The sequence below is a fragment of the Hemitrygon akajei genome, chromosome 7 (genome assembly GCF_048418815.1).
Source record: "Hemitrygon akajei chromosome 7, sHemAka1.3, whole genome shotgun sequence".
Lineage (NCBI taxonomy): Eukaryota > Metazoa > Chordata > Chondrichthyes > Myliobatiformes > Dasyatidae > Hemitrygon > Hemitrygon akajei.
The window spans coordinates 136,848,045-136,871,057 of record NC_133130.1 but is presented as its reverse complement, the minus strand read 5'-3'; the positions used below and the strand labels follow the sequence as shown (position 1 = coordinate 136,871,057).

The window sequence follows — 23,013 nt, the reverse complement described above, 5'->3', positions numbered from 1 at the left end:
GGCACAACTTGGTTCTCCACAATCCCAACATAAATGGGATTGCTGATCAACACAGTTATCGACCTCTGTTGATTAGTTCAAATACAGAGATAAAAAGCATCACGTAGGTAAAGCTGCATGAATATTCAAAGTGACCAATTCATAACTGACCATAGTCCCACCTTTCCTTGATGTTAAATGGGTAATATCTGTGGGCTACGGTCAACTGAGCCCCATTATTTCAGTGCAGAACCATTCCAAATGTCAAACTGCAGAAGATTCCAAAAGCTGCCTGAATCTATAGACAAAACCATAATAAGAAATGTATTTTGTACAATATATATCATTTGACAATTAAAGTATCCTCATTTCTTGGTTTAAGTTACATCTAAACATCTTGGGGAGAGCCACTCGGACATGATGTCAGTAGTGTTGGTGAATCAAATTTGGATGTTATTGAGCATGGAGCTACCTCTTAGATAACCCCTTGGCACAGAAGTAGATAAAATAGCTGAAGCACAAATACCCACCCCTAGTTATCTGTGCCCTGCATTCCAGATGATATTCTCCAAGATCTAATCATCACCTCAATCAATCAACATTAATTGCTTTTTCTCCAATGAGGTTTATAAACCTGGTGACTGAACTATTGTTTCCACACACACTAAGTGCTGGAGGAACTTAGAAGGTCATGCAGCATCTTTGGAAACGAATAAAGGGCCAACATCAGTACAGGCTGGTATTGGCCATAAGGACCTGCTGGCATTTATACTCTGACACAAAATTCAGTCAGTCACCCTCCCATTCCACCCTGCCTGGGGTGGGGGGGGGGGGGCAGGAAAGGAGATGGACAATTTTGAATTCTGTAGGGAGCTGACAATGTGATGATAGACATCTACAATTATGAGAGACATAGATCAGGTCAGCAGTTACAGTCTTTTCTCCAGAATAGGGGAGTCCAAATCTTGGGGGAGTCATAGGTTTAGGCTGAGAACGGAAAGATTTAAAAGGGATGTGAAAAGCAACTTTTCACACAGAAGGTAGCGAGTGTATGGAACGAGCTGCCAGAGGAAGTGCTTGTGGCAGCTACAATGGTTTTATTTAGATAGGTAACTGGTGGGACAGGCCTTAACAGAGATTTGGGCAGAACACAGGAAACTGGAACCAGCTGTGTGGGTATTGTGATCAGCATTGACTTGTTGGGCCGAAAAGCCTGTATCCATGCCCTAATAAGACCATAAGATAGAGGAGCAGAAGTAGGCTATTCAGCCCATCGAGTCTGTTCTGCCATTCAGTGATGGGCTGATCCAATTCTTCCAGTCATCCCCACTGCACTGCTTTCACACCATATCCTTAGATGCCTTAACCCTAATGGTCTAAGATTCAAAGATAACTCTGAACAATCACACTGTGCCAACATGAAACGAACATTATTGAACATTATCTGCACTACACTAGCTCATGCACCAATGCTGAGCTTGTCAGTTTCATCAACCTTACCTCCAATTTCCACTCTGTCCTTAAAGCCACTTAGTCCATTTCTGACACTTCTGTCCCCTTTCTTATTCTCACTGTCTTCATCTATGAAGACAAAATGTCTAACACCATCTTTTCTAAACCTACCAATTCCCACGGCTATCTCGACTATACCTCTTGCCACCTGTTTCCCTGTAGAACTGGTATTCACTTTTCTCAGTTTCTCTATCTCCATTGCATCTTTTCCCAGGATGAGACTTCCCTTTACTGGACATCAGAGATGTCCTTCTTCAAAGGACAGGATATCCCTTCCTCCATCATTGCTGCTGCCCTCATCATATCTCCTCCATTTCCTGGACATCTGCACTCACCCCATCTTCCCAACCCCTTAACAGGAATGGAGTTCCTCTTGTCCACACCTACCACCCATGAGCATCCACATCCAACACATCATACACCACAAGCTCCACCATCTTCAACGGGACCCTACCACCAAACATATCTTTACCTCCCACTTCCCCACTCCCTGCTTTTTGCTACTTCCATGATTCCCTTGTCCATTCATCCCTTCCCACTGGTCTCCCTCCCGGCACTTATCCCTGCAAGTGGCAGAGGTGCTACACCTGCCCATTCACCTCCTTCCTTACCCCCATTCATCGCCCCAAACAATCCTTCCAGGTGAGGTAACACTTCACCGGTGAATCCGATGGGGTCGTCTACTGTATCTCATGCTCCAGATGCAACTTTCTCTGCACTGGTGAGACCCAATGTAGATCAGGAAACCGCTTTGTTGAGCATCTTCGCTCCATCCACAAAAAGCAAGATCCATATTCTGGCGTGTCAACCTGTGGCCTCCTCTTCTGCTATGGTAAAAGGAGCAACACTTCATACTCTGTCTAGGTAGCCTCCAACATGATGGTATGAACATCACCATCTTCAACTTCTGGTGTTTTTACCCCTCCTGCTTACTTCTTATTCATTTCCCAACTCTGGCCTCCCCTTACCTTCTCCTCACCTGCCTATTGCCTGCCCCTGATGCCTCTCTTCTTTCCCTTTCTTCCACGGTCATCTCTTTCCTATCAGATTGCTTCTTCTTCAGCCCTTCACCTTTTCCACCCATCACCTCCCAGCTTCTTACTTCATCCTTCCCCTCGCCCTACTAAACTGGCTTTACCTATCACCTCCTAGCTGGTCCTCCATCTTCCCCCTTCCTTTCCAGTCCTGAAGAAGGTTCTTGGCCCAAAAAATTATCTGTTTATTCACTTCCATAGATGCTGCCTGAACTGAGTTTCTCCATCATTTTGTGTGTGTTCCTCTGCATTTCCAGCATCTGCAGAATCTCCTGAGTTTATTGTTTCCACAGTTTAGTTTGGAATTTGACCACCCCCACGTCAGGAATGTGTCCTGTCCACTGGTTCCTACAATATGGGACAATGTCTGAAAGCTTGCGATGGTTAATGGAACAGTTTCTTCATACACAATAATCTGCAATACTCTAAAGTGGCAGTATTATTTTATTCTGGGAAGTGCAGCTGAACAATGGATTGGCAAAATAATTTCTCAAAGGAATGGTTTCACTTACCCTTGGCTACTGAATGACTCATTTTCTAGTTCAAGCAATTCCAATATTGTAACCTGAAAGTTGTTTCGGAAAGAGGAGTTGCCTTCATCAATCATGGAATTGAGTTTAAGAGCCGAGAGGTAATGTTACAGTTATATAGGACCTTGGTCAGACCCCACTTGGGAGTACTGTGCTCAGTTCTGGTCACCTCACTACAGGAAGGATGTGGAAGCCATAGAAAGGGTGCAGAGGAGATTTACAAGGATGTTGCCTGGATTGTGGAACATGCCTTATGAGAATATGTTGAGTGAACTTGGCCTTTTCTCCTTGGAGCGACAGAGGATGAAAGGTGACCTGATAGAGGTGTATTAGATGATGAGAGGCATTGATTGTGTAGATTGTCAGAGGCTTTTTCCCAGGGCTGAAATAGCTATCATAAGAGGGCCCAGTTTTAAGGTATTTGGAAGTAGGTACAGAAGAGATGTCAGGGGTGCTTTTTTTGTGTTTTTTTTTTGTTTTTTTTAAAAAAAGCAGAGAGTGGTGAGTGCATGGAATGCACTGCCAGTGATAGTGGTGGAGGCGGATACGATAGGGTCTTTTAAGAGACTCCTGGATAGGTACATGGAGCTTAGAAAAATAGAGGGTTATGAGTAACCCTAGGTAATTTCTAAAGTAAGTACATGTTCAGAACAGCATCGTGGGCCGAAGAGCCTGTATTGTGCTGTAGGGTTTCTATGTTTATGTTAAAGCAAGGTTAAGATCTTGACATTTGCCAAGACCTGTTTGAAGATTGTGCAGCAAGTCATTTTAACAGCAGGACATGCACATCTTCCAGCACTTGCAGTGTTGTCAGCAAAAAAGACAATTTCGGCAAAATTGAGTGATCTTAAATAGATATTAGTAATTAAAGAAAACATGACATGTATTGAGACAAGAGGAAATTCTGTCTTGGGAGAATCTTCTGGCATCCCTGATGAAATGAGCAATTAGCAGATTAATTTTATTATAAGTGCTGTGCTGTTTTTTGCAAAAGTAAGCCATGTCAGTTCCAGGATACAATAGCTTGCTTGCAGATCCATGATATAAATTGTTGAACAGATTTCATTGGTCTAGATATACCATCTGTCACAGTACAATCAAGCTCAATTCAACCAGACATCAAAATACACTGGAGAGGTAGTAACGGGAACACCAAAATTGTGGATGGATTTAATAAGTATCATTCATCAGTCTTCACTGCAGAAGACACTAGCAGTATGCCAGAAATTCGAGAGTGTCAGGGGGTTGAGTGAATGTAATTGCTATTACTAAGGAGAAGGTGCTTGGCGAGCTGAAAGGTCTGAAGGTAGGTAATTCATCTGAGCCAGATGGAATACACCCCAGGGCTCTGAAAGAGGTGGCTGAAGAGATTGTGTAGGCATCGCTAATTAGCTTTCAAGAATCGCCAGATTCTAGGATGTTTCTGGAGGACTAGACAATTGCAACTGTCACTCCATTCTTTAAGGAGGGGAGGAGGCAAAAGAAAGGAAATTATAGGCCAAGTTTAGGGAGCGAGGTAGAAAACTGAGAAGCAGGACCTCCAGTGTAGTCATCTCTAGACTGCTGCCCATGCCATGTGCCATTGAGGGCAAGAACAGGATGATTTGGCAGATAAATGTGTGGCTGAGGAACTGGTGCAGGGGGCAGGGATTCACATTTCTGGATCATTGGGATCTCTTCTAGGGAATGTACAACCTGTACAAAAGATATGGGTTATACACCTCAAACCCAGGAACATGTAGCACAGTTACAAAATGACATGTATGACATTGTAGGCATTAATGAATCGCAGCTGAAGGAAGATTATAGCTGGGAGCTTAATGTCCAAGGATACATATTGTATTGTAAGGACAGGCAGGAGGGCAGATGCAATGGGCTGACTCCGGTGGTAAAAAAATGATATCAAATCATTAGAAAGAGGAGACATAGGATCACAGTAGGTGTAAATTCGTTTTGAGCAGAGATAAGAAATGGGAAGGGTAAAACCACCCTGATGGAAGTTATATACACTGTCAAAGACACTAGCATTATGCCAGAAGTTCAAGAGTGTCAAAGGGCAGAAGTGAATGAAGTTGCCATGACTACTGAGAAGGTGTTTGAGAAACTGAAAGTTCTTTTTTTATTATTAGTTTTTTTTTAAATACATTTTCTACATAGCTACAGATTTAAAAAAACCCCGGATCAAAATGAAGAACATTGATACAGTGCAAAAATAAACATACAATAATAATATGATACAAAGAAAGATAATTGAGAAAGCACCCAAATTGAAGACATGTAAAATTAGTATCCTCCCCAAGCCCCGCAACAAAAAAAAACACAATATAGAGAATATAAATCAGGACAATCAAACCCCCAAAACTGTAAATACACTTAGCAACAGAAGATATTAATGCCTACTACAAAAAAGAGCTGAAAGCAAGGGACCAAAAAAAACCTTAGTTAAGAGGAAGGTTATGAAAGTACTCAATAAAAGGTCCCTAGACCTTATGGAACTTTAAATCTGAATTAAGGACTGAATAATGGATTTTTTCAAGGTCTAAGCAGGCCATAATGTCGTTAAGCCATTGAGCATGTGTGGGCGGGGCAACATCTCTCCATCTAAGGAGGATTAAACGTCTAGCCAGGAGAGAGGCAAAAGATAATATTCGACACTTAGTCGAACTCAGACGTAAATCTGTCTCACCCCAGAAACCAAACAAAGCAGTTAAGGGGTTAGGTTCTAGGTGGTGATTCAGAATATACGATAACGTTATGAAGACATCTTTCCAAAATTTCTCCAAGCTAGGTCAAAGCCAGTACATATGAATGAGAGAGGCCTCACCCCTTTTGCATTTATCACAAAGCGGACTGATGTTAGGGTAAAACCGAGATAATTTGGATTTAGACATATGGGCTTTATGAACAATCTTAAACTGTAAAAGGCAATGGCGAGCACAAAGAGAGGTTGAATTAACTGATTTGAGAATCGAGTCCCAAGTCTCATCGGATAAGGAGGTATTTAAATCCTGCTCCCAGGCCATTTTAATTTTATCCACAGGGGCACATCGTAGGGCTGCTAATTTATCACGAATAAATGATATTAAACCTTTACGTAGTGGATTAATAGAAAGAAATGAGTCGATAACATTTTTCTCAGACATTTCAGGGAAGTTAGGGATTAAAGGAGTAATAAAGTGTCTAATTTGGAGATAACTAAAAAAATGAGCATTGGGCAGATTGAACTTAGCAGAGAGCTGTTGAAAAGAGGCGAAGCGATTATCAATAAAAAGATCTTCAAAATGTCTAATGCCCTTCGTATACCAATCATGGAAGGCTGAGTCATACGTAGTAGGTAAAAAAAAAGGTGATTATGTAAGGTAGGGCTAGAAAAGGAAAAACCATGGAACCCATAAAATTTCCTAAACTGAGCCCATATACACAAAGTGTGTCTGACAAGAGGATTAACTATTAATCTGGACAAACTACTAGGGAGTACAGAGCCGAGAAGTGCAGAGATAGATAATTCTTTAGTGGAGCTCAACTCCTTTGCCACCCAGTTAGGGCACTTGGGTTGGCCATGGAAAAAAGACCAAAAGGTAGCACAACGTATATTGGCTGCCCAATAATATAAACAAAAGTTAGGTAAAGCCATGCCACCCTCTTTTTTTAAAGATTTTTGGAGATAAACTTTATTAATTCTAGAGCGCTTATTCTTCCACAGATATGACAAAATAATAGTCTAAGGAATCAAAAAAAGATTTAGGAATAAAAATTGCGATTGATTGAAATAGATATAAAAGTTTAGGGAGAACATACATTTTAACAACATTAATACGACCTACCAAAGACATAGATAGAGGTGACCACTGTAACAGACTCTGTTTAATAGTATATGAAAGATTGGCAAAATTTTCACGAAAGAGATCTTTAAACTTCCTTGTGACTATAATCCCAAGATAAGTAAATTGGTTGTGGACTACTTTAAAAGGGAGATCACGAAATGTTAATTCTTGTGCTTCTTTATTAATTGGGAAAAGTTCGCTCTTATGTAAATTAAGTTTATATCCAGAGAACTGGCTAAACTGGTCAAGAAGTGAAAACATTAGAGGTGAGGATGTAGACGAATTTGAAAGAAAAAGTAATAAGTCATCAGCATAAAGAGAAACTTTATGCTCAGCACCCCCTCTCCAAATCCCGGTCAGTTCAGGACAATTTCGAAAAGCTATCGCCAAAGGTTCTATAGCCAAATCAAAGAGAAAGGGACTTAAAGGACATCCCTGACGGGTGCCACGTTTGAGGTTAAATAACTGGGATTTCTGAGAATTAGTTAAAACAGAGGCAGTAGGACACAAATACAGCAATTTGATCCAAGAGATAAAACTTTGACCGAAGTCAAATTTTTCTAAAACTGCAAAAAGGTACCGTAGTTCCACTCTATACGATCAAATGCTTTCTCTGCATCGAGGGAAATAACACATTCAGGAATCCCAGTTGAAGGTGAATATAAAATGTTAAATAAACGCCGAATGTTAAAAAAAGGAAGACGGTTTTTAATAAAACCTGTTTTGATCATCAGAAATAATAGAGGGGATAACAGTTTCTAATCTATAAGCCAAAACTTTGGCCAAGATTTTAACATCAACATTAAGCAATGAAATCGGCCTATACGAGGAACACTCTGTTGGGTCTTTACCCTTTTTTAATAAAAGAATAGAAGCCTCACTGAAAGAGGGTGGCAATTTGCCGTAGTTAAACGAGTCAGATAATACTGAAAGTAACTGAGGGGAGAGAAGTGAAGAGAATGATTTATAAAATTCTATGGGGAACCCATCAGGTCCAGGAGATTTCCCTGAGGACAATGCAGAAATTGCAGAAGATATTTCTTCTGATGATATAGGCGCATTAAGTTTGGCCTTAAAATCAGATGAAAGCGAAGGAATATTCAGATTATTTAAAAAATGATCGATAGAGATATTGTCATTCAAAGATTCAGAGGAATAAAGTCGAGAATAGAAATTTTAAAATGCGTCATTGATTTCTAAGTGATTATTCTCCTTCCGGATCTTTGTAATATGTTGTTTGGCTTTGGAACGCCTCAGCTGATTGGCTAGAAATTTACCAGATTTGTCACCATGAATATAAAAACGACTCTTACTTTCAAGAAGTTGGCGTTCGATAGGTTGAGTGGACAGAAGATTAAATTTAGTTCGAAGTTCTACACGTTTCTTGTATAGTTCAAGATTCTTAGTTTGAGCATACAGTTGATCCAATTCTTTAATCTGATTAATGAGGTCTAATCGATCTGCACAGGACTTTCTATTAAGATTTGCAATATAGGAGATTATTTAACCCCTCAGATATGCTTTCATGGCATCCCAGACAATCTGGGATGACACTTCAGGTGATGTATTGGTGTTAAAATAAAAGGTTATCTGATCCTTGATAAATTTTAGAAAATCATCATCCGATAGTAAAGTCGAATCAAACCGCCAGTGTTTATTCCTCTGAGGAAGGCCAGGAAAATTTAAGGACAGAGTAATTGGGGCATGGTCAGAAATCAGTATACTCTGATAGTCACAAGAATAGACAAATGGAATGAGTTGATTGTCGAGTAAGAAGTAGTCAATTCTATTAAAGGTATGGTGAACATGTGAAAAAAAGGAATAATCTCTCTCCGTAGGATGAAGGAAATGCCATATATCAGAGATACCATAATTAGAGAGAAACGATTGAATAGCAGAAGCAGAGTTAGTAGGTGGTCTAGTAACAGAGGATGATCGATCCAAACTAGGATCTAACCAACAATTGAAATCACCACCCAGTATAAGAGAGTATGAGTTTAAGTCTGGTAGTGAGGAGAAAAATCGTTCAAAAAAATTAACATCATCAAAATTAGGGGCATACAGGTTTGCTAGTACAACTTTAGTATTATATAGTTTACCAGAAACAATAACAAAGCGGCCATTTGTATCAGATATCTTATTATGGAGTTCAAAAGGAATATTTGAGTTAATAAGGATGGAAACCCCCCTAGCTTTGGCAGCAAAGGATGAATGAAAATGCTGACCCGCCCACTTTGACAAAAGCCGGGAGTTATCAGAACAACGAATATGAGTTTCTTGAAGGAAAGCAATGTCCGCTTTGAGTTGTTTAATATGTGAGAAGACCTTCCTTCTTTTAACAGGGTGATTCAATCCCTTTACATTCCAGCTGAAACTGAAAGTTCTGAAGGTGGATAAGTCATCTGGACTAAATGGTGTACACCCCAGGGTACTGAAAGAGGTGGCTGAAGAGATTGTGGAGGCAGTAATGATCTTTCAAGAATCAATAGATTCTGACAATGTTTCAGAGGTCTGGAAAATTGCAGATTACACTCCACTTTTCAAGGCAGAAGAAAGGAAATCATAGGCTGGTTAGTCTGACCTCAGGGAAGATGTTGGAGTTGATTGTTAAGGATGTGGTTTTGTGGTCCTTGGAGGCACATGATAAAATAGGCCAAAGTCAGCATGGTTTCCTGAAGGGAAAATCTTACCTGACAAATCTATTAGAATTCTTTATAGAAATAACAAATAGGAAGATAACAGCATCTGTTAACCATAAGCTGGAACAATTTGATTCATACTGAGAAAAATGGTTTAACTACATAATGCCTCATAGGCCTGATTTTATTCTCACAAATCAATGAATCTGTTGTAAAAAAAAAATCACTCCCTACTTGTATATAGTTCTTTCCTTTTGCTTGTTTTTTCTTTCCATTCTTTTCTACAAGTGTATACCTCAGATAAATACTTTGTGGAGATTTGTGATATATATGATTATATGATATACATGTACAATGTCTGAAATACATCTTATGGAAATGTATGTTTGATGATGAACTTCAATAAAAAAAATTACAAAAAAAAGAAATAACAAATAGGATAGACAAAGGAGAATCGATTGATGATGTGTACTTGGATTTTTAGGTAGTATTTGATAAGGTGCCACACATGAGGGTGCTTAACAAGTTACGAGCCCCTGGTATTACAAGAAAGATACTAGTGTGGAGAAAGCATTGGCTTATTGGCAGGAGGCAAAGAGTGAGAATAAAGGGAGCCTTTTCTGGTTGGCTGCCAATGACTGATGGTGTTCCATTGGGTCTGTGTTGGGTCTGCTTCTTTACACGTCTTAGATGTCAATGATTTGGATGCCGGAATTGATAGCTTTGTGGCCCAGTCTGCAGATGATATGAAGTTAGGTGGAGGGGCAGGTAGTTTTGAGGAAGCAGAGAGGCTACAGAAGGACTTAGACAGATTAGGAGAATGGGCAAAAGAGTGTCTTATGGAATACGGTGTTGAGAAGCGTATGGTCATGCACTTTGGATGAAGAAATAAAAGCATGGACTATTTTTTTTAAAAAAGGAGAGAAATTTCAAAACTCGGAAGTGCAAAGGGACTTGAGAGTCCTCGTGCAGGATTCCCTAAATGTTAGTTTCCAGATTGAGTCAGTTGCGAGGAAGGCAAGTGCAATGTTAGCATTCATTTTAAGAGACTAGAACATAGAAGCAAGGATGTAATATTGAAACTTTATAAAGCACTGGTGGGGAGGTCTCACTTGGAGTATTGTGAGAAGTTTCAGGTCCATTATCTATAAAGGATGTGCTGACATTGGAGAGGGTTCAAAGAAGCTTCACAAAAATGATTCCAGGATTGAAAGGCTTATCATATGAGGAGTAATTGTTGACTCTGGCCCTGCAAGGCTGGAATTGGGAAGAATGAGAGGAGATCTCATTGAAACCTATCAAATATTGAAAGGCCTCAATACAATGGATGGGGGGGGGCATAATTCGTGTGCTGGAAGAATCTAAGACATCTCAGAATATTGGGATGTCCATTTAGAACCAAGATGAGGAGGAATTTCTTTTACCAGAGAGTGGTGAATTTGTTGCCACATGCAGCTGTGGAAGCCAAGTCATCAGGTATATTTAAGGCAGAGGATGATAGATTCTTGATTAGGCAGGGTACGAAGGGAGAAGGCTGGAGATTGGATTAGGAAGGAAATGGATGTGCCATGATGAAATGGCACAGCAGACTCAGGGAGCCAAATGGCACTCCTGTATGTTATGGTCTTATGATTGGCTGACCAGCAGGGGGCAAAGAGTCAGAATAAAAGGGGCCTGTTCTGCTTTGCTGCCTGTGACAAGTGATGTTCTGCACGTTTCAGTATTGGAACAACTTCTTTTCAAGTTATACAGTATGTCAAGGATTTGGATGATGGAATTAACGGCTTTGTGGCCAATTTTGCTTATGATATGAAAATAGGTGGAGGGGCAAGTAGTATTGAGAAATCAAGGAGTCTTAAGAAGAACTTGGACAGCATGGGAGAAAGGGCAAAGAAGTGTCAGATGGGCTGTAATGTGGGGATGTATTTGGTCACACACTTTGGTAGAAGGAAATAAGGCATTGACTGTTTTCTAAATAGGGAGAAAATTCAATAATCAGAGGCGCAAAATGACTTGGGAGTCCATAGTGCTTTTGAGAACCCTAGGTGCCATGTTAGTTAGCGAGTTAGCGAGGCACTATTATAGCTTGGCACGTCCCAGAGTTCAGAGTTCAGCTCCAGCACAATTCTGTAAGGAGCCTCTGTACGTCCTCTCCTTGGGATGTGTGGATTTTCTTAGGGTCCTCTGGTTTCTTCCCACAGTCCAAAGACATACCGGGTGGGTTAACTGGTCATTGTAAATTGTCCCGTGATTAGGTTTTGGTTAATCGGGTTTGTTGGAGCAGCATGGCTTGAGGGGTAGAATGGTCGCTGTGCTGTATCGCTAAGGAAATGAATAAATAAATAGATTGTGCAGAATTCTCTGAAGGTTAATCCGCAGGTAAAGTTTGTGGTGAGCACGGCAAGTGCAATGTTAGCATTCATTTCAAGAGGCTTAGAATATCAGAGCAAGATTGTGATTTTGAGGCTTTGTAAGGTATTGTATTGTAAGTATTATGAGCAGTTTTGGGCCCCTTATCCAAACGATGTACTGGCACTGGAGAGGAGCCAGGGGAGGTTCATGAGAGTGACTCCAGGAATGAAGGGGTTAATGAATGAGGAGGGTTTGAGGGATCTGGGCCTGTACTCGCTGGAGGTTATATGAGGAAGGATCTCATTGAAGCCTACCAAATACTGACAGAATTGATGTAGTGAGTCTATGACCAGAGTGCACTGTCTCATCGTAGACAGGCGTCCATTTTTAACAGAGATGAGAAGGAACTTCTTCCACCAGAGGATGGTGAATCTCTGGAATTTATTCTCATGCACGGTTGTGGATACCAAGTCAGTGTGTGTATTTAAAGTGGATGTTGATAGGTTCTTGATTAAACATGGCATCAAAGGTTACAGGGAGAAGGCAGGAGAATGGAGTTGAGAGGAGTAATAAATCAACCATGATGATTCCATGGAGCAGATACAACGGGCTGAGTGGCCTACTTCTACTCCTATGTCTTACACTAGTCTCATGGAAAGAGGTGTTCCATTGAGATCAGCTTCACCTGAAGCATGATGGCACCCGTGTCCAAGCAAATGGCATAAATAGGGTTGGAGACAGGGCTTTAAACTGTGTAGGAGGGGGAGGGCTCCAAGGACAGTATATTCAGTAAGTCAAGGGGAAATGAGAATGTGGCGTTGTAGGATAGTGAGGGGGAAATTGACAAGCAAAGTGTAAAAAACTGGGGCAGAAAACATTAGTATCAAACCTAGTCAACAGGGCTTTAAGAATGGTACATTAAGTTTTACAAATTAACTCCAAATTTTGTTCTCTGCAATGTCTATTGTATTAGTCCATTTGTCACAATGTGTAACGAAATAACAATTTGTTAAGAATCTTCCATGCATGTAGAAAATCTTTGATTTGAATGTGTTAACTAATTTTTTTTAACCAAACTCCATCAAAATCAGTAATATTCTAGTGCTAATGTTCATTCCTATCAAACTCCTAAGACCATGAGACACAGGAGCCAAATCAGGCCATTAGGCCCATCAAGTCTGCTCCAGCATTTCTCCCTGGCTGATCCAATTTTCATCTCAGCCCCAATCTCCTGCCTTCTCCCCGTATCCCTTCAGGCCCTGATTAATCAAGAATCTATCGACTGCTGCCTTAAATATACATACAGATTTGGCCTCCATAGCTGCCTGTGGCAACAAATTCCACAAATTCACCACTCTGGTTAAAGAAATTCTACCTCATCTCCATTCTAAAAGGACACCCCTCTATTCTGAGGCTGTGTCCTCTGGTCATAAACTCTCCCATCATAGGAAATATCCTCTTGACACCCACTCTATCAAAACCTAATTTGATAGGTTTCAATGAGGTCACCCCTCATTCCCCTGAATTCTAGTGAATACAGGCCCAGAGCCATCAAACGTTCTTCATGTGATTAGCCATTCAAACTTGGAATCATTATTGTGAAACCCCTTTGAACCCTCTCCAGTTTCAGGTTATCCTTTCTAAGTTAAGAGGCCCAAAACTGCTCATAATACTCCAAGTGAGGCCTTATAAGTGCCTTATGAAATTTGAACATTGCTTTTGTATTCTTGCCCTCTTGAAATGAATGCTAACCGCATTTGCCTTCCTCACCACAGACTCAACCTGCAAATTAATCTTCAGGGAATCCTGCACAAGCACTCCTAAGTTCTCTTGCACCTCAGTTTTTTGTACTTTCTCTCCATTTATAAAATAGTCAGCCCTTTCATTTCTTTTACCGAAGTGCATGACCCTACTCTTCCCGACACTGTATTCCATCTGCCATTTCTTTGCCCATTCTCCTAATCTCTCTAGGTCCTGCTGTAGCCTCACTTCTTCCTCAAATCTACCTGCCCCTCTACCTATCTTCATACTATCTGCAAACTTTGCAACAAAGCCATCAATTCCATCATCCAAATCATTAACATATAACATAAAAATAATCGGTCCCAACACAGTCCCCTGTGGAACATCACTAGACACCAGCAACCAACTAGAAAAGGCTCCCTTTATTCCCACTCTTTACCTCCTGCCAATCAGCCACTGCTTTAACCATGCCAGAATCATCCCTGTAATACCATGTTTGTAGCTTGTTAAGCAGCCTCATGTGTGGCACCTTATCAAAGGCTTTCTGAAAATCCAAGTACACAACATCAACCAATTCTCCTTTGTCTATCCTGCTTGTTATTTCTTCAAAGAATTCCAATGATTTGTCTGGCAAAAATTTCCCTTGAGAAAACCATGCTGACTATGGCCTATTTTATCACGTGTCTCCAAGTATCCCGAAACCATGTCCTTAACAATCGACTCCAATATCCTCCCAGACACTGAGATCAGACTAACTGGCCTATAAATGTCCTTTCCTCTGCCTCTCTCCTTTCTTGAAGAGTAGAGTGACATTTGCAGTTTTCCAGTCTTCAGGAAGCATTCCAGAATCTAGTAATTCTTGAAAAATCATTACTAATGCCTCCCCAACCTCTTCAGTCACCTCTTTCAGAACCCTGGGGTGTACCCCATCTGGTCCAAGTGACTTATCTACCTTCAGACCTTTCAGTTTCCCAAGAACCTTCTCCCTACTAATGGTAACTTCACACACTTCATGACCCGACTCCTGGAACTTTCACCATACTGCTACTGTCTTCCACAGTGAAGACTGGTGCAAAATACTTATTCAGTTCATCCGCCATTTCCTTGTCCCCATTTACTACCTCTCCAGCATCGTTTTCCAGTGATCTGATGTTCTCTACCGACCCTCTTTTACACTTTATGTATCTGAAGAAACGTTTGGTATCCTCATTAATATTATTGGCTATCTTACTTTTGTATTCCACCTTTACCTCCTTAATGACTTTTTAATTACCTTCTGTTGGTATTTGACAGCTTTCCAATACTCTAACTTCTCACTAAGTTTTGCTCTAGTATATGCCCTGTCTTTGACTTCTCCTGTTAGCCACAGTTGTGTCATCTTGTCTTCATCAGCAAACTGTCACATTGTGACCGGCTCCCAGACCACACCCCCAGCTCCTTCCTCTCCCTTTCTGGCCACAACATAAAAACTATGAAGCACTTTGATTTACGATGCACAGTGAAAGAAATTAGGAATTATTAATTCAAAGCAGTGACAAATAATTGCAAAAATTATTCAAATCTATTTAAGGCTCCAAATAAAATTATTTCTTTACTTAATTACAGGAGAAACAATTTTCATCAACAAAGTTGGAGCATATATTAGTAGTCCAACTATTCACTACTTCATTGCTTTTTCACTTTTCTATGAGATAGATGGGTTTGGTGCAGTGATAGCAGCTTCTTAACAACAGGTTGAATGTTACTCAGATCTCCACAATCAGTCTGCTTCATTGCTTTGAAAGAAGTCGGGCAACTGTACTGAAACTGTGCTCCACTAAATATGATGTTGGAAAGGCAATAAAGAACATCTTGACCTTTCCCCCCCCCCCCCCCACCCCATCCCCACAGTACAGGATAGTGTTCAGAGATTTCTTTCTGCAATTAAAATTCTTGATGATTTTTTGAACATCAGCTTCAGCTCAAAATCATTTTGTAGTGAGATCAGTTCTTCTTCCATCCTTCCTTTAATTCCTCGTTACTAGTGTTCAGGAATGGATTTACAGTATTAAGAATCTGGGATTTGGGTCAAGAAAATATCCTCAAATCTCTGACATGTCTTTGTGAAGCTCACCCAGGTGGGCACAGCATACTTGAACATCATCATCTGTTACTCTTTCTTTCTCTTCCAACTCAGAGGCTCTGAAAGTTCGGAAAAGGTCATGACAGCCAATGTTGCACTTAAAATAGTGTTAATTTGGACAGAAAAGCAGAGATGACTGATTTGACTTTGATAAGTTTCAAACCATGTCCTTGCAATTGAAAATTGATTTCATTAAAATTTGCAAATAATTGTGATAGATAAGCAATGTCATGTCTAATATTCTTGAACTGATTACTGAATGAAGCATTCGAGTCTTCAAAGAATTTTAGCAGAATTTCAAAAACTGCATAAAAGCATCTCAGGCAGTTTCATTTGAGAGCTATCTGACTTCTGTGTGCAACAGCAAGCATTCAAACTCTTAAATTTCTCAATACAAAGCTTTTGAAAGAGTTGAGAATTAGAAGCATGGGACTGGACTTTATAATTTAATGATTTGTGCAGCCGTTTTTTTAAGACAAAATGTTGTCTGTGAATCACACAGTGTTAGGTGCTGCTTTCTTCAAGGAAATAATAATGGTGGGGTCCTGTCATTGATGGTACCCCATCTGTTGCACAAGCAAGATGGCAGGATGGCCTTTTTGAGAACTTGCTCAATAACCTGAAATACTGATACCCCTTTCCTACTGTTTTCCCGTTCCCTTGCAAATAACAGCTCTTGAACCATGCTGTCATTTTTATAAAGCAAAGATAACCAAGAAGCAAAGGTTTGTTGCCTGGCAAAATTGACTCATCCAGCTGCAGAGCAAATTCTGATATCCCAAGTACAAAGTATATTGCACAATGTGTCTTCTACATTCTCAGGCATTTCACCTATTCGAATTTGGACAGAGTTGTCATTGAGTGGAATCACTTGAACTACTTGTTCTGGTGACTTAAGCAAATCTGTACTCAGAATCTCCCTTCCTGCTGGCAGAATCAGTTCTCCAACTGTAAGGGGCTTTCCAGACTTAGCAATGAAATGTTGCATGAAGCATGCAAACCACCATTGTTTCATTGTGAACTGTTGACAAACACACTTTGAAGAGCTTTCCGTTTCTGTAAGTTTTCACAAAGTGACTGAAAATAATCCAAGTTCTTGCTTGTTTTATCAGAGTGTATTCTCTTCAAGTGTTTAAGGAGCCCAGATGGTTTCATTGCCTCATTTGAAAGAACTTTTTTTGCACAACAGGAATTTCATCACAGGTCTTCTGTCACTGCATGATTAGTGTATGGGAATCATACTAGCTAACACTGTACTACAGAAGTGAATCCATGGGCCAGGCCTGTAGAGAGTGGTACAGGCACCCCAGCACATCTGTGGACATGAACTTCCCTCCATTCAGAACATTTACAGCAACAGCTGCAGAAAAAAGGCCTGGAAGATTATCAGGGACACCAGTCACCCCAACCATAAACTTGTTCAGCTACTTCTGTCTGGTAAATGGTACTGCAGCGTTAAAGTCAGGACCAACAGGCTATGGCACAGTTTCTTTCTACAAGCCATTAGACTTATAAATTCACACAGCTGTACATTGCAATGGAGTCATAACACAAAGATTTTTACTCTCTCACATTGTACAACAGATGTAAGATTTAAATAAATTCAAATAACACCATGTCTTCAGTCCAGATTTCTCATGCACCAAATAGAAAAGTGTCACATTGCTTTTCAACAACTGCAACACACTTCCAGCAAAGTCTAAGAGAACAGTAAGTAAGCAAGAGATGATGTGATTACCTGAACATTACAATCAATTATGAGGCACTGAGAATCAAATGCTTATAAAAAAAACAATTCATTTCTTAAATTAACCTCATAATCTCTCAGCTGTCCCACTTGCTACTAAGCATCACATCATACCACTCACTTTAGGATCCACTGCTCTGTACGCTCTCCTTAAATTTATACCTTCCCCAGATATCAGTTCTTCCCCCAGCAGTTTCTGTTTAAAGCCTACTAATTGCTCTTGTTATCTGATTTGCTGAATTAATGGTCCTATAATGACTTATTTGGAGTCTGAACTGATGCCAATGTCCAACAAATCAGAACACTTCTCCAACCAACTATTTTACTTATTTTTACTTTTTTTGATCCTATACCAATTTTGACACTACCACAGTGGAAACTTAAACCTGTTTAAAACATAAGAACATAAAACCGTAAAACACAGGCGCAGAATTGGACAATTCAGCCCATTGAGTCTGCTCTGCCACTTCATCATGGCTGATCCATTTCTCTCTAAACTCCATTCTCCTGCCTCCTCCCCATAACTTTTCACACCATGGCTAATCAAGAACCTATTAACCTTAAATACACCCAATAACCTGCCCTCCAGAGCTATCTGCGGCAATGAATTCCCCAGATTCAGCAACCTCTGGCTAAAGAAATTCCTCCTCATCTCCATTCTAAGGCTGTGGCTGTGTCCTCTGGTCCTAGACTCCCCACCACAAGAAACATCTTAACCACATCCAGTCTATCTAGGCCTTTCAACATTCCATAGATTTTCATGAAATCCCCCCTCATTATTTTAAATTCCATTAAGTACAGGCCTACTGTGATAAATCACTCCTCATGTGATAAGCCTTTCATTCCTAGAATCATTCTCGTGAACATCCTCTGAACCTTCTCCAATGTCAGCACATTCTTTCTTAAATAAGGGGCCCAAAGCTGCTCATAATACTCAAAGTGAGTCCTCACTGGTGCTTTATAAAGCCTTAGCATTATATTCTTGTGTTTATATTCTAATCCCTTTGAAATTAATGCTAACATTGCATTTTGCCTTCCTCACCAGGAACTCAACCTGCAAGTTAACTTTTAAGGAATGCTGCATGAGGACTCCCATGTCCCATTGCGCCTCAGATTTTTGAACTTTTCCTCATTTAGAAGATAGTCAAGCATAACCACACACTTCCTGGCACTGTATTCTATCGGCCACTTCTTTGCCCATTCTCTAAATCTATCTAAATCCTCTGCAGCCTCCTTCTCTCCTCAACACTATCTGCCCCTCCACCAATCTTCATATCATCCAAAACCCTGGCCACACACAAAGTCATTAATTCCATCATCCAAATCGTTGACATACAACATAAAAGGAACCATTCCCCACACAGACCCCTGTGGAACACCACTAGTCAATGGCAGCCGATCAGAAAAGAGCCAATCTCTTTATTCCAACTCTTTGCCTCCTGCCAATCAGTCAATGCTTTTATCATGTTAAGCAGCCTCATGTGAGGCATTCCACCAGCCTTCAGAAAATCCAAGTACACAACATCATCCAATTCTTCTTTGTTTATCCTGCTTGTTATTTCCTCAAAGAATTCCAGGAGATTTGTCAGGCAAGATTCCCTTAGGTAAGCCATGCAGACTTTGGCGTTTGTTATCATGTGCCTTTTTTACCTTGAGACCGCATCCTAAACAATTGTCTCCAACATCTTCCTAGCTTTGAGGTCAGGCTAACTGGCCTATAATTTCCTTCCTTCTGCCTCCCTTCCTTCTTGAAGAGAGGAGTAACATCTGCAATTATCTACTCCGGAACCATGCCAAAACCTAGTGATTCTTGAAACATCATTATTACTGCCCCCACATGGAGGTTCATGGGAACGATCCTGAGAATGACAGAGTTTGATGGCTCTGGGCCAGTACTCGAGGAAGGAGGAAGAAACTGGAGGTCCAAGAGTCAGTCCTCATTGGGCGATCAGAGGTGGAGAGGGACAGCAACTTTAAATTCCTTGTTATTATTATTTCAGGGGGCCTGTCCTGGGCTCAGCACAAAAGTGCAATTACAACGAAAGCAAGGCAGCACTTCTAATTCCTTCGAAGTTTGCGAAGATTCAACATGACATCTAAAACTTTGACGAACTTCTATAGATGTGCAGTGGGGAGTATATTGACTGGGTGCATCACAAACTGGTATGGAAATACCAATGCCCTTGAACAGAAAATCCTATAAAAAAAATAGTGGATACAGCCCAGTCCATCACGGGTAAAGCCCTCCCCAGTGTTGTGCACATCTACATGGAGCATTGTTGCAGCAAAGCAGTGTCCATCGCCAGGGGCCCCCACCACCCTCTCATGCGCTCTCCTCATTGCGACCTTCAGGAAGAAGATACAGGAGTCTTACAACTCACACCACCAATTCAGGAGCAGTTCTACATCTCAACCATCACACTCATTACCCAGAGGGTTAACTACACTGGACTTCACTTATCCCATCACTGATCTGTTCTCACAACCTATGGCCACACATTTTAATTCTACGTCCCATTCCCATTCTGATAGGTCTATCCATGGCCTCCTCTACTGTCAAGATGAAGCCACACTCAGGTTGGGGGGAACAACACCTTATATACCGGCTGGGTAGCCTCCAACCTGATGGCATGAACATTGATTTCTCTAACTTCCGTTAATGCCCCCTCCCCTTCTTACCCCATCCATTATTTATTTATTAATTTATTAATTATTTCCCCCCCCCTTTTTTTCTTTTCTCTCTCTGTCCCTCTCACAATCACTCCTTGCCTGCTCTCCATCTCCCTCTGGTGCTCCCCTCTCTCTTTCTTTCTCCCTAGGCCTCCCGTCCCATGATCCTCTTGCTTCTCCAGCTGTTTATCCCTTTTGCCAATCACCTTTTGACCTCTTATCTTCATCTGTCCCCTCCTGTCTTCTCCTATAATTTCGGATCTCCCCCTCCCCTCCCACTTTCAAATCTCTTACTATCTCTTCTTTCAGTCAGTCCTGACGAAGGGTCTGGGCCCGAAACGTCAACTGTACTTCTTCCTATAGATGCTGCCTGGCCTGCTGCATTCCACCAGCATTTTGTGTGTGTGACTCACGTTCAAGGACTCTTCATCTCATGTTCTCGATATTTTCTGTTTATTTGTTTATTGTTATTATTTTCCCTTTTCCTCTTGTATTTGTGCAGTTTGTTGTCTTTTGCCTTCTTGAGCTGCTGTAGTCCCTGAGGTGTAGGTACACCCACAGTGCTGTTAGAGAGGGAAGTTTGGAAGGTCAAGGTAGAGTGGATATGGAGAGAATATTTCTTATAGTGTGGGAGTCTAAGATCCGAGGGAATAGAGGTGAGGAAGAATTTCTTTAGACAGAGGGCAGTGAATCTATGGAATTCATTGCAACAGACTGTAGGGGACAATTCATTGGATATGTTTAAAGCTGAGGTTGAATTCCACAGATTAGTCAGTGTGTCAATGGTTATGGGGAGAAGGCAGGAAAAGGAGGTTGAGAGGGATAATAAATCAGCCTTGATGGAATAGAGGAGCAGATCGATAGGCTGAATGGCATAATTCTACCCCTTTGTCTCATGACTAAGAGTGCCAAAAGCCGTGTTAAGGACATGGTCTTGCAGCTAGAGATGATCCTGAGTTGGGACCAGGCTGATGCAATGGCTTGTTCAGGAGCCTTCAGTTTGCATCAGTCTTCGCTGTGGAAGAGAGTAGGAGTTATGCCAGACGTTTGAGAGTGTCAGAGGTCAGAAGTGAGTGCAGTTGCTGTTACTAGGGAGAAGGTGACTGAGAAACAGAAAGCTCTGAAGCTAGATCAGTCATTTGGATCAGATAGAGGGAATTTCATGATTTTGACCCAGTGAAAATGAAGGAATATGATATGCTTCCAAAACAGAGTGCTGAGTGACTTGGAGGGGGATTTCCAAGTGGTGCTGTTCCCAGGTATCTGCTGTTCTCGTCCTTTTAAATGGTAGTGGTCATGGGTCTGGAAGGAGCTGCCTTAGGAACCTTGGCGTGTTATTGCAGTGCATCTTGTAGATAGTACACACTGCTGTAACCGTTTGTTAATGGTGGGGGGATTGGATGCTTGTGGAAGGGGTACCAATCAAATGGGCTGCCTTGTACTGGATGGTGTCAAGCCTCTCCAGTGTTGATGGAGCTGCACTCATCCAGGCGAGTGGCGAGTATTCCATTACACTCCTGACCTGAGCCTTGCAGATGGGGGACAGGCTTTGGGGAGTTAGGAGGTGAGTTACACACTGCAGGATTCCTTGAGTTTGACCACGGTGTTTAAATGGCTAGACCAGTTCAGTTTCCTGTCAGCAAGAAGGGATGTCCTTATGAGTTGGTTCTTCCTGCAAGCAGCTTACCCTAATTGTGTAATGCTCCCAGCTTCCTTGTCATGAGGGTCTCAGATGCATGAGCTTCAGCGGACATTGACTCTGGGGCAACTAGGATCCTCATGGAGATCTCTCTGGCTTGAAGATGGAGAGTTCCAACTCAGCAATTGAGAAAGAATATTGACATCAAGGCTCTGAACGGCCGGCTTCTGGGCACCAGCAAGATCCATCTTTCCAAAGAACCCCTCTAACTTGTGCTGGAAGTGACCTTCAGGAACAGCTCTCCTTCTATCTGGTTGATTTGCCTGAACTGCCACTGGCGCTTGGCCTTCCCTGGTTAGCACAACACAATGCTAAAGGCGCTCCAGGGGTGGAGACCGGCATGCCTGTCGACCTGTCTGTCAGCGTATCCCCTCCTGTGCCAACTGCCAGTATGGACCTGTCATTCTAGTTGAATATACCGGCCTTTTTGAAGTCTCCAGTAAAAACAAGGCCACCTCCCTGCATCCACACCAGTCATTGGCTGTGCCATTGATCTCTTACTTGGTCCTCATCCTCCACGGAGCGGACTCTTTCATCCTGAAACAGTGGCCATGGAAGGGTACATCTAGAAGGCATTTGGCCTTCGCATTTATCTATCTATCCACCTCACCAATAGGGATGGACTCCTTCCTTATGAGCAAGAATGAAGGCAAGCTCTGGCCCCTAAACAACACCACGGTGAGGGACTGCTACTCTCTTCACCTGCTTGTCTCTGTGTTCGAACACCTCCAGGAAGCGGTCATATTTTCCCAGACAGATCTGCACAGTGCTTACAACCTGGTTTGTATCCAAGAAGGGGACAAATGGAAGACAGGGTCACATATAGACTGTGCTTTCCATCCTCAATGTTCCACGTTTCCCAGCTCAAGCTACTGATGATCCCCCCCCCCACCCCCGCTGGCTCCAGTCACCCGTTTCCCCCTCCTCCACACTTGATGAATGGATCCCTGGACTGTTCTGTGAGGCCCCTCCTGGCATCTCGCAGGGTGCCGGACAGAATTTAGCATCTCATGGATTGGGAGGGGCATGGTCCTGAGGTATGTTCTCTGGTTCCGGCCCATGACATCCTGAACAAGTCTCTCATCTGGGACTTCGATCACACATGGGTCTCAAATTCAGGTGTGATCCATCTTTTTTGTACAGGTCATACCTTCCCAGAAGA

The 23,013-nt window shown here is 41.6% G+C and overlaps 1 protein-coding gene across 1 annotated transcript in view; it reads right to left on the bottom strand.

The window, feature by feature from the left end:
- cacna1ba (calcium channel, voltage-dependent, N type, alpha 1B subunit, a) overlaps nucleotides 1-23,013 on the bottom strand; it is an 846,233-nt gene that overhangs the window by 474,970 nt on the left and 348,250 nt on the right. The gene's annotated exons all lie outside the window — the stretch shown is intronic.